At 32.6% G+C, this 11724-nt stretch overlaps 2 long non-coding RNA genes across 3 annotated transcripts; one reads left to right on the top strand and one right to left on the bottom strand.

The window, feature by feature from the left end:
• The first annotated feature begins 2634 nt into the window (after positions 1 to 2634).
• LOC140037045 (uncharacterized) lies at positions 2635 to 4148 on the top strand. Its single transcript, XR_011840901.1, has 4 exons — positions 2635 to 2776; positions 3464 to 3511; positions 3751 to 3798; positions 4012 to 4148. It is a non-coding gene; the product is annotated as an uncharacterized lncRNA (long non-coding RNA).
• A 2517-nt stretch (positions 4149 to 6665) lies between these two features.
• On the bottom strand, positions 6666 to 9587 carry LOC113732771 (uncharacterized). Of its 2 annotated transcripts, XR_003458885.2 has the most exons (5): positions 9549 to 9587; positions 9010 to 9337; positions 8285 to 8499; positions 7889 to 8005; positions 6666 to 6940 (listed from the first exon to the last, which is right to left on the bottom strand). It is a non-coding gene; the product is annotated as an uncharacterized lncRNA (long non-coding RNA). The 2 variants fall into 2 exon arrangements; XR_003458884.2 differs by lacking the exon at positions 9549 to 9587 and having other exon boundaries at positions 9010 to 9527.
• Between the last annotated feature and the right edge of the window lie 2137 nt (positions 9588 to 11724).

Below are 11724 nucleotides of genomic sequence, written 5' to 3'. Positions count from 1 at the left end.
AACTTTGGAAGTATTGTATATAAAGAACTTTATATAAAGTGGGAATGCCAGTTGAATTGTTGCTGGTCTTTCGTCCTCCTACTCGTGTGCAAATCACATGGCCATGCAAATCCTGTTGCTGGTCCTAAGTGGGTTGCTGCCTTTTTGCTCCTCTGCCATAGTGCACTGTCATTTTTCACATCCCCTGCACCATCTATCTTCTATTTTTTTCCCCTTAATTCAGATTGGTCACTATCCATTATTTGCATCTTTTTTATATACCCATACTGTTTTTTTTTCCGCTCCTTCTTTGTTTTTATATTATATTATATACCTATCTTCTATTTAGCCTATATTTTTTATATTAGTTATAAATTCTTTCGTATATATTATTTTGCTATTCAGTATTTGCTTCTTTTTTATATAGTACCCATGCTTTTTTTTTTTCCTCTCCTTCTTTAAAATAAATCTTTAGTATATTTTTAATATACTATTTTTTTCTTTATCCCGTATTTAATATTATTTATTCCATTGTGGGTACTGCCTGACTATCTTTTCCCCTTTTGCATAATATTTTTTGCTTTATTTTCGTTTTCCAGTTTTTTATATATTTTCTTATATGATATATATCTTATCTATATTGTAATGAAAGTATTCTTAATCATAATAATAATAGTACTTATTATTATAAGGCTAATACTAATGATAGATTAGTATAATATCTTATCTATATTGTGATGAAAATATTATTAATCATAATAATAATAGTACTTATTATTATAAGCCTAATACTAATGATAGATTAGTATAATGAAAACAAAACATTAATAATCGAGCCAATATAAGTAGACGCCTTGCCCGTTTCTTCTATTGGTCGGCGGAGTCACCTCTCAGCATACACAGCCTACAATCCATTAATTTTTGGCATCTCCATGCAAGATTTGCACCTCTCTAGACGTGCTTTCTCGGGTTCTCATGCATGCAAGAGAATCCAGGTAATCATTTGAGTTTCTTTCCCTTGCATTTCAGCCTGCTTTCCTTCTTCTTTTGCTTCGTTTTATGCATTGCCTCCGCTTCTTCTTCCTCGAGCTTTTCCTTTCCTCTGTTTCCTTGTGCATCTTTCTTCAATCAGTGTTATTTTTGTTTTCCTGCTGTTTGTTATTACATCTACTGTAAGTGTTGCTCCAATTTCGCTATCCCTATTCTAGTAATACTCTTTTTGTATTTTTTCCTCATATTCTTCTACTTATCATGCTTACTGCTTTGTTCTACCTGACGATACTATTATTATTCATCCTGCATTTTTAATTGTTTTACGATTCTGTTTGTTCTATCGTTTTCATTTTCATTCCATTGTTGTCTGTTGTTGCTTTAGTTTTCATTTTTACTTTCACTTCTACCCAATTTTTTTGTTGCCTCTGTTCCTTTTTGTCGCCTTTCATGCTGAACATTGCCTCTGTTCTATATGTTTCGTATGCTTTCTTTGTCATCTTCGTTTTCATGCTTTTATTGTTTCTACACTTCGTAGTTTTCTGACATTTATTATTATTTTTCCTGGCCGTCTTGATTTCCTGCAGGTTCTGCTAACTAAAAGTTGCTACTTATTTTCCTTACTTCAGCAAAAGGTGCTTAACGCTTTTTTATTGTAATTGAGGCGTTATGTCAACTGATCCATTGAACTCTGTTCTTCTCCTTTTATCAAACAATGATTAGCTACTTTGTTCTTCATTTTATGTATATGCCACGTTATCTTCTTCTGCTTTTACTTCCTGTCTAATGTCCCTACTTTGCGGTTGGAAATGCTTGTGAGCCGTTTATGTAGTTCTCTCACAAGTCTCGTATCATACCATATCATGGATAGAAATGCAAAACGCCGGAAACGTTATGCCGAGATGGCCCGAGAAAGGAAGGAAGAACTTTTTCTATACGTGTTGTGTAAATATATCAATTGTAATTAATGTTCTTTAATTCTATTAATCACAGCAAATTATTTTGCCTACAAACAGTTATCTGTTCGCTTTATTTGGCTACAAATTTTTTTTTTATCTGTTTCACTAAGGGTGGGACAAATAATTAAGTTTATTATATTCTACCTTAATTATCTCCTGTTTTGTTAATGCCAAATTCTCCATACCGTTAATTTATAATTGCAATCCGCTGCTTACCAAATTTCATGGTACATGGTAAAAAAATAATTTCTACTAACCTTTGGATTCTTGATTCGGATGGCGGTGTCATTTGAAGTAATAGTTAGTTTATCCTTTTTTCCATCTTTATAATTATCTCCCCTACACCACATAATTTATACACATCATACTGCAAATATCAATTATACTACTTTATTAAATTCATACACTATAATGCTCAATGTGGGCATTACATCAATTCGGTATATTTCTGCTAGTTATTATATATAAAGTGGGAATGGTACTTCAATTGTTTGCTGGTCTTTCGTCCTCCTCATGCCGAAGTCACGTGGCCCGTGTGTTGGAAATGACATCTTCAATGGGTTGTTGCCTTTTGCTCCTTCGTCATCAACATGCCCCTGCACCGCACCGCCTATCTTCTAATTTTTTTCCTCCTCTCAATTCAGATTGGTCACTGTCCAGTATTTGCTTCTTTCATCATCATTATCTAGCTGTACAAAATAAGTAGCGGCCTTGCCCATTCTTTCTATTGGTCGGTGGATTCACCTCTCACCCAACACAATCTCCAATTCATTAAAGCCGTCTCCATGCGAGATTTGCATATCTTTAAACATGCTTTCCCGAGTTTTCATGCACCGAATACAAGACAGGTAATCATGTAAATTTCTTTCCCTTGCATTTTAGCTTGCTTTTTTTGTTTTACTTCGTTTTATGTATTGCTTCTGCTTCTTCTTCCTCGAGCTTTTCCTTCCCTCCGTTTCGTTGTGCGTCTTTCTTCATTCACTACTGTTTTTTGCTGTCTGCTATTACATCTATTGTAAGTGATGCTCTATTTTCCCTCCCCCTATTCTTGTAATAGTCTTTATATTTTCTCCCCTTCGATTATTTTGTTTTTCATATTCTTCTACTTCCCATGCTTACTGCTTTTTTTGGCCTGTCACTATTATTAATATTCCTTTTGCATTTTTTTTTTGTTTTATGATTCTCTTTGTTCTATCATTTTTCATTCTTATTGCACTGTTGTCTCTTATTGTTTGAAGTTCGATTTTTTACTTTCCTTTTGCCCAATTTTTTTGTTGCCTCCGTTGTTTTTGTCAGCTTTCCTGCTGAAACATTGCTTTTGCTTTTGTTAGACTTTTTTTCTCCTGTTTTTTCTCCTGCGCTTGTATGCTTCGCGTGCTTTCTTGATCATATTCATTTATTTAATGCTATTGTTTCTACGCTTTACAGTTTAGTGGCATTTATTGCTATTCTTTTTTTTTTTTTGTATTTATTCCTATCTGACAATGACATTTTCCTATTATCCATTTTTGCATGGCCCTCTTAATTTCCTCTAGGTTTTGCTGGCTACGAGCTGCTACTTATTTTTTTTGCTGCCGCAAAAGGTACTTGCTTTTTCTTTTTATTGGAATTGAAGCATTATCTTTAATAGGTCATTCATCGTTGTTCTTCTTCTTTGATCGAACACTTATTAGCTACTTTTTTCTCCATTTTTGGTATATACCCTTTGCAGTTTAGTGACATTTATTGCTGTTCTTCTTTTTTTTTTTTTTTTTTATATTCCTATCTGAAAATGACATTTTCCTATTATCCATTTTTTCATGGCCCTCTTAATTTTCTCCAGGTTTTGCTTGCTATGGTCTGCTGCTTATTTTTCTTGCTGCAGCAAAAGGTACTTAATTTTTTATATTGGAATTGAAACATAATCTTTAATAGTTCATTCATCTCTGTTCTTCTCCCTTGATCAAACAATTATTAGCTACTTTGTTCTCCATTTTATGTATGGGACGCATTATCTTCTTCTGTTTTTACTTCCCGTCTAATAGTTTTTTCTTGTTTTATTTCTCACCTTCGTACACTTAAACTTTTTTTGTATGAAATATAGGACAAAGAATGTTGTGCCGGAAAGTAGCATCAGCAATGAAACCAAATTTCATTCAAGACATCTCTGATGGGCTATCATTCTATGAGATCTTCACTCAACAAAACCAGCGTAATTTTGTGAGCTTTGGCTATATCCTGTTTTATTTTATCATTCATTACTTTCTTTCCCACTAATAATTTTTTTTGTCGATGAACAACAGAAAGTGCCCGAGTTTGTATCCTCCTTCATGCATGGTGACAAAACTCCTCTGATCACCCTGAGAATTGTAAATACGACAGTCACTCTTGGAATGCGTCAGAGACAGTTTACAAATAATTGGAATACGTTTAAGTTTGAGCATCAACTACAATTTAGCGATACTTTAGTATTTATCCCTGAATCAAAGTCCTGCAATACTGTCCTAATCTTCAACAAACATGGAGTCGAAAAACTATTCCCTTGGTACAATAAGTTCTACATCTTCTCTGATACACCAACCGGTAGAACTTAGACCTTTCTTTTAAATTTATTCTGCAAGAAACGGGTTGTTCTTCTTATATGTTCAATAAACATATGAATGTCAGTTTCTATTGTCCATTCTTTTTCCATATCAATTTAACTTAGCAATTTATGGACAACATGCTGCAGAATTATTTTCAACCATTCAGGACTGTGCTTGATTTTTTGTAAAAAGCTTTGAATAAATCTACAACTTCAACTCTCAACGCTTCATTATTCTCATATAATATGCAATTTTACGAGGCTTAACATCTTATCTTTAAACTTGTGCCTTTTATTAAGAATGGTATACTTAATATGACTATGATACAATTCAAATATATTGTAGCATAAACCAAGAAAGCTATCAAACAAAAAAATGCGTTAATAAAAAAATTAAGCTAAGCTATTCCAATAGATGCACAATTACATGACACACACCAAAACATGAAATACATTAAAATCAACATGCATCAAAAATTTCCTCAAGTTTGACAGCCATTCCATGGCAGGACTATTTTCGTCAATTAACCTATTTTGTTTGATTTCATTTCATCGTTTCTCTGTCAAGCAGTAAATAAAGGGTCAGCGTAGCTTTCGTGCATTTCCATACATGTTGACCAAATTGGTAACTAATAGTGTTAGGAGTCCAGCCTATGCAATTTTGTGACTTTGAAACGTGACCTTTATTACTGTAATATCATATCCAAACTCAAAAATTTTTTCACCTGTAGAAAGCCAAATAATGTGTAAATATATTAATTGTAATAAATGTTCTTTAATTCTATTAATTACACCAAATTATTTTGCCTCCAATGTTCTCCATATCGTTAGTTTATAATTGCAATTCGCTGGTTACCAAATTTCATTGTGGGCATTACATAAATTCTTCATCGTGCGCAAGCACGGTATATTTCTGCTAGTCTTATTCTGACGGTCTTTAGCTATCATCTCCCTAATTATTCCATTTTCTTTTGTTTTCTTTGTTTGTTGCAGCTGTTCAGCTCCTACATTCCATTTCCTAATAATTATTGTTTCCTTGGTTTTCTTTGTTGCGGCTCGAAAATATATATCAAAATATATGTATCCACAAAAATATTTATTTTCGGAAAATTATATATATGTATATATATGGACACAAATTTTGTGTGTATCTAATAAATACAAATCAATTGTGCCACTTTGTATTAGCTTGCATTAATACGACTAATTGTTTTGAAAAATACAGGATAATTTCCCTCTATTTGCAAGATGTTATTTTTTTGGTTTTCTTTGTTGCAGCTCGAAAATATATATCAAAATATATGTATCGATAAAAATATTTATTTTCAAAAAATTATATATATGTAGATATATATATATATCAACACAAATTTTGTGTGTATCTAATAAATATAAATCAATTGTGCCACATTGTATTAGCTTGCATTAATACGACTGATTGTTTTGAAAAATACAGGATAATTTCCCTCTATTTCCAAGATGTTAGTTCGATGACATTTCAAAAATTGGAAAATATATCACTGAAAACCAAAATCAAAAGGTTTGAAACTATAACAAAGATAACCACACTACAAGAAAATTGTTCATCAGTGACAACACAAAGTCATCACAAAACATACAAATATCGTCACAAATACCTTTTATTGACGACTTTTTAATCGTCACAAAGTCGTCACTAAATCCCCGTCGGTAAAAGTAAACAGTGACGACCTAAAATGTCGTCACTAAATAGTTCTCATTAGTGACGACTTTAAGTAGAGCATTTTTGACAAAAGATCAAGTCGTCAATAAAACACTTCCAGATTGTCGTCACTAATGACAACTATTTAGTGACGACCTAAAATGTCGTCACTAAATAGTTGTCATTAGTGACAACAATCCGGAAGTATTTTATTGACGAATTGACCTTTTGTCAAAAATGCTCTACTTAAGGTCGTCACTAAAAAGCACCGAAAGTCATTGTATATAACTATTTTACTGACAACAATTGTTGTCACAAATTTAGCTTAGATTTAGTGACAGTCTCTGTTGTGACAAGGAGTTTTTATTTTCTATTTTATGACAACTTTTTTTTGTCATTAGATAATTTCTCAATAGCTTAATAGTCATAATTTGGCCTGTAATCATTGCTAAATCATTGATTTTAAACAAACCATACAAATAAACATGAACGATTGATAACCAAAAGTATTTGCATTAGATTACATGGTAATAATATAGCATTCTCAAATGCCAAATTCAAGTGTACATTACCCAACTAATGCCTACAAAAATAACATTTGTCCAAAATATCACTTGTACATAAGGTACATTTACAAAAGCAATCACAGTTTAAGAAATTGAAGAACATTTAAATGAACCACTCCATGAGCAAAAGGCAATTTTGTCTTCAACATTCTTCAACCATAACCATAGATATCTTCCAAAAGCTAGTATGAATAGCATTTATCTGTCATAAAAGAGTAAAAGAAGTAGGTAAGGGGAGGAGTACAATAATAAAGAACAAGTAATGAGACTTAGATTATTAAGACAAAAATTACAATTCATTAAGAACCTCATATAATTTGGGCCCACATATTACAACACCAGCAAGAAGTTAGAAATCACAGTCCAATCTATACAAATACTAGGGTCTGCTTCCCACGCAAGGCGTGGGAGCTTGAGACCTGTTAGTAAGGTTCCCTCCCATGCAAAAGCAGTATATATTAGTTGATAAGAGCAGTTAAGTATTGATTGAAAATATCCTTGGTTAACACGCAAAAGCAATATACATTATTAGATTATAAGAGCAGCTATGTACTGATACAAAAAATGGAGTAACGGCAGTTGATTCTGTAGTGAATATTTTCTCCTGAATGATAGCCTTTGGCTAACATTTTCTATTGAATAATAACTACAGTAGCGCGACACGTTAAAAGGCATAAATCAATATATCATGATGCATGCTTTATAGAGGGTTATAGAAACCTAAAAAGCAAAGGATAGCAATAAAGAATAATTAGGTTCTGTCTTCTTTAAAAATTGTTAAATCAATATAACTAAGGCTTTTGCTAAATTTTTACCACATCTTGACATCATCTCTCTTCTAATATACCACAGTACAGATTATCCAAATGTGAATGTTGAAGATCTTGCAATTCTTCGAAACTAATATTTGTTGCACTTAGTAAAATGCTACCAAAATCCTGCAACACAGCTCTTGAAAGAGGGGAAAGAGAAGAAACAAAGTCCGCCTGATATTTGAAGTTAACCAGAAGTTGTAGCGTCAAAGCCCAAAGTGCCCTCAGAAATGTTTATGTGATACCCATTGAAGCAAACCATTATAACAGCAAGGTAATTAAAGCAAAGTCCATGTCCCATGGAATGAATTAAAAAGAACTAAAAGAAAGACACTTACCATGTCATCCTTCGCAAGGAATGCAGTTCCGATGAAGTATACGCAACAAATCAAAGCAGCAGTGACAAAGAGGCTGCATAAATATGATCTAGCTTTTGGATCTGGCATGAGTGAAACCTGAAAAGGCAACAAATTAACTATCAGTACCCTAGAGACAGAAAGGTATCATTTCCATTTAGAGTTAATAAGAAGGTATCGAATTGTAACATCATATACAATTTCTTCAGCTATAACAAAAGTTATCATTGTCAACCCTCCCAAGTAAACTTCAGAGAGTCCAAAAAACCACTCTGGCTCCAAAATTGTTAAGGCCAATAAAAAGTTTCTGAAATCCTCAAAGATAAAGGGGACCATCAAACAAGCATTCAGAAAATGACAATTTTACAATATACTTACAGATGTAGCAATACGTCCCACATTACCAAAGGCAGCATGGCCAATATCCGGGTAAGTCTCGAGCCCAGGTTGACTGTCCAAACAGGAATGCAGGAGAATCCCAGTGTAGTAAGAAACAACAGCAAAGATAAACAGAATTGAGAGCCCAACCCATCAACCTTCTTTGACAGCACAAGTAGTTGAAAGAATTCCAACACCACAAAGAACATTTATGCCTGTGAAAAGTAAATGTACATAATTTTTATGTGTCTTCATTCACCATGAGCACATTAGCAGCTAAATGCAAAGGCAAAATCAGAATTGTCAAGGCCTTCAAACGGTTCTAGATGTTTCATGATAGTTTCTGATTTGATATTTTATTTCATTTTGCAAGGAACTGCAAGGACGAACTTCCTTACATCAGTGAAAAGGGAAAAGGATCAAATGTATAGGTAGAATATATATCTACAGATAGAAGAAAAGGATTTAGAATATTATGCAAGCCATCAAAGTTCTCAGTGAGTGAATAGATTATAGCAAATTTAGGCTTTTCTTTTTAATTTACAGTAAAGCGAGCAAGTTCATATTCCTACATCTAGAAGTTGAATAAGGATAGATTACTGAAGTACGAATCATCAACATTCACGTCAACATACAAGTTAATTATGCAGTTCCTCTGATAAATGCTTCTTTAATATTCCTGCATTTCTATGTAGATTGATGGATGTTCAATCAAATAAACCTACCATTCACCACAGCTTGTCCATATGAACTCTGGCTAGGAAGAGAAACCTCATGTGAGACCTTGGATGATTTCTTGTCAGCAGTTGCTTTTCTTAAGGAAGGCCTCCCTTGAATGGAGGGCAGCAGAGAATGTGAACTACACCTTTCTGGTGGCCGACGTGCATCTGCTACTGGTGGTAATAGAGGTTTTGCGAAGAAGGGAGTACTTCAGGAGTGTATCTTCTTGTTAATGAATAAGAGATACATGAGTTGCCTAAACATGATAACGTAGGCGTCCCCAGGAAGTTAAGACTTGGAGATGGTACACTACTGTATAAATCGATGGACTGCCTGATACAAGGATATGAGATACCAAGCATTATCAACCAGAGTTTGAACACAGTCCAAGTGAGATGACTAATGTAACCATTTCTCAAATATATAATCCAGTTATGCAAGTTTAAAACAAATTAACAAAGAACCATTGGAATTGATTCTAAATCTTAAAAGCTAAGAGCGAAATTATTTGCAGCTGGTAGAATTGCACATAAATAGCTGGTACCATATAAATATAACAGCTTTCAAGAAACCAAGTGCTTCACTGCTAAATACAAGAATCTGCACAACAAGTTGTCACTGATGACCAATTTTCTTGTAGTGCCAAACAACCACAAATTTACATACAAATACTTAAAACAGTATCCTTATATATATAGCAAACATATACATGATACAACTAAAAAAAACAATATCATATTGACACATGAATCACAGGACAAATAGGAATACCACAAATATTAAAAAGCATATATATATATATATATGCACACATATTACAAAATATATCGCATGCCTATATCTATGTATTAATACAAGATTCGCTACAGCTTTGAGTACAATAAAATAAGTCGCATAAACATCAAACAATAAATGTTGAAAAATTCTTCTGTAAATTGCAGTGGTTAAACTCTATAATTTTCACGTACAATCATTTCAATTTCTTATAAAAAAATTTATATGCATCACCTCACTTTCAATAATATCCATTTAGTACTAAACTATTAATATAAAATCTTTCAACTCTCAAAAATAATATTATCCTTTACCTATTCAGGTTCTATTAATTAAAAAAATACAGCTTCCATTTATTGCAGTCACATTTATTCATAACTTAATCAATATCATCTTTACTTACAGAAAAAAACCTACTTAATCAATAAACAAATATTTTACCAAGCTATAGTGTCAAATTATTCCAAATTATTCATCTATCTCATTGCACAACACCCAAACTATATCAAAATTGACCCAAAAAAATCTATTATCCATTGATTTTTCAACAAACTTCCCATTCTCTTATATCTTTTCCATAGACTTTTTCACTGCAACAATGCACACTTTCTCATCCTACCTATCTAAATTATGAAAATATCATCGTCCTAAAATACATAAACTACCAATGCCCAAGATACCAAAATTATAACACTCTCAATGTAATTCTTCACCTATTTTTCCATCCAATCAACTTAAAAAAATTAATATATATCTCATTAATTTAAAAACTATTTATTTATCACTAAATAAAAATAAAAAACAAAATTTTTTAAAACCAATATTATCCATCAAATCTTTTGATCATATTAATTTTATAAAACACAATACAAATCGCATCAATTTTACTATATTTATTTATAAATAAATCAATCCAATATATCAACTCTCTATCAACTATTCCAACTCCATTATCATACAAAATACTATAAATCTATCTTATTAAAAAAATCTCACATTAGACTAAGACAATCAATAATTTTGTCCTGCTTTGTCCTCTGGTGCAATTCTGCTATGATGCCAACATATCCTGCAATTTTTCTACGATGCCACCACATGCTCTCAAATTTTACATGGTGCTTCCCTGGTGGTTAAATGTAACGTGGCGCAAAATTTATGTTACGTGGTTAAAAATTAGAAGTTACACCTGTTGTTACAGTTCATGTCATATACTTAAAGAAAGAGATATGCTTGCTTCGTTCAGTTCTTTCACATATTACATATTGTCATAGTGGACTTGCAATCATTAATCAGATTTAATGCATGCACGTGCTTGGTTCTGCCAAAGCACAAACTCTTTGTATAGCTCAAGACTATGTGTTCTATCTACATTTAACCTTTCCACCGTCAGTTTCTTTGGTTTGGTTTTCTTTACCTACGGACTACCAACTATTATAATGCTTTAGAGATCTTTCTCTTTTCTCTTACGCCTTTCTGTTAGCTTTTTATTTTCTGTTGGCTTTTCCTGATCTCTGTTTCGAATTCTTAGCTTCGCACCCGCTTCAATCAGGTATCTCCTTGTTTTTCTTTACTGCATTTCCTGGTCGACCTTTTCCTCTTTTACTCTTAATCAATCTGCAGTTACTTATTTTCTTTCCTTATGATTGAAGTTTTGTTTCTATCATTTTCTCTTCCGTATTAATTACCTGAGAATATCTATTTTTCCCATGATTTTTGCCAAAAAACTTACTACTTCGCACAGAATCATTTTTCTTGTTGCAGCTTTTTAGTTTGCATTGACTCTGAATTTTCTTATGTTAGTTGACTCCATGAATTCTTAGCAAATTTAAAAAATCTCGTCACTTTTTCCATTTTGGTGTATTTTGCTCATGCTCACTGTATGTACTTTTTCCATGATCATACCAGTTCATTTAATACACCCTAGTTTTCCACCATCCTATTCGACG

Source organism: Coffea arabica, chromosome 2e (genome assembly GCF_036785885.1).
Source record: "Coffea arabica cultivar ET-39 chromosome 2e, Coffea Arabica ET-39 HiFi, whole genome shotgun sequence".
NCBI lineage: Eukaryota > Viridiplantae > Streptophyta > Magnoliopsida > Gentianales > Rubiaceae > Coffea > Coffea arabica.
This window is presented reverse-complemented; position numbering and strand designations above follow the sequence as displayed.